The sequence below is a fragment of the Bison bison genome, unplaced genomic scaffold (assembly GCF_000754665.1).
Source record: "Bison bison bison isolate TAMUID 2011002044 unplaced genomic scaffold, Bison_UMD1.0 scf7180017864498, whole genome shotgun sequence".
In the NCBI taxonomy this organism is placed as follows: domain Eukaryota; kingdom Metazoa; phylum Chordata; class Mammalia; order Artiodactyla; family Bovidae; genus Bison; species Bison bison.
In genome coordinates, this window is record NW_011495057.1 from 3,421,578 (window position 1) to 3,422,661 (window position 1,084).

At 40.9% G+C, this 1,084-nt stretch overlaps 1 protein-coding gene across 1 annotated transcript in view; it reads left to right on the plus strand.

Annotated features, from left to right (window-relative positions):
* LOC104980294 (laminin subunit alpha-3-like) overlaps window positions 1–1,084 on the plus strand; it is an 85,191-nt gene that overhangs the window by 67,182 nt on the left and 16,925 nt on the right. The gene's annotated exons all lie outside the window — the stretch shown is intronic.

Below are 1,084 nucleotides of genomic sequence, written 5' to 3' on the forward strand. Positions count from 1 at the left end.
TTCCCATCTCTTTCAGAATTTTCCACAGTTTATTGTGATCCACACAGTCAAAGGCTTTGGCATAGTCAATAAAGCAGAAATAGATGTTTTTCTGGAACTCTCTTGCTTTTTCCATGATCCAGCAGATGTTGGCAATTTGATCTCTGGTTCCTCTGCCTTTTCTAAAACCAGCTTGAACATCTGGAAGTTCACGGTTCACGTATTGCTGAAGCCTGGCTTGGAGAATTTTGAGCGTTACTTGACTAGCGTGTGAGATGAGTGCAATTGTGCGGTAGTTTGAGAATTCTTTGGCATTGCCTTTCTTTGGGATTGGAATGAAAACTGACCTTTTCCAGTCCTGTGGCCACTGCTGAGGTTTCCAAATTTGCTGGCATATTGAGTGCAGCACTTTCACAGCATCATCTTTCAGGATTTGGAATAGCTCAACTGGAATTCCATCACCTCCACTAGCTTTGTTCATAGTGATGCTTTCTAAGGCCCACTTGACTTCACATTCCAGGATGTCTGACTCTAGATGAGTGATCACACCATCGTGATTATCTGGGTCATGAAGATCTTTTTTGTACAGTTTTTCTGTGTATTCTTGCCATCTCTTCTTAATATCTTCTGCTTCTGTTAGGTCCATACCATTTCTGTCGTTTATTGAGCCCATCTTTGCATGAAGTGTTCTGTTGGTATCTCTAATTTTCTTGAAGAGATCTCAGTCTTTCTCATTCTGTTGTTTTCCTCTATTTCTTTGCACTGATCACTGAGGAAGGCTTTCTTATCTCTTCTTGCTATTCTTTGGAACTCTGCATTCAGATGCTTATATCTTTCCTTTTCTCCTTTGCTTTTTGCTTCTCTTCTTTTCACAGCTATTTGTAAGGCCTCCCCAGACAGCCATTTTGCTTTTTTGCATTTCTTTTCCATGGGGATGGTCTTGATCCCTGTCTCCTGTACAATGTCACGAACCTCATTCCATAGTTCATCCGGCACTCTATCTATCAGATCTAGGCCCTTAAATCTATTTCTCACTTCCACTGTATAATCATAAGGGAGTTGATTTAGGTCATACCTGAATGGTCTAGTGGTTTTCCCTACTTCT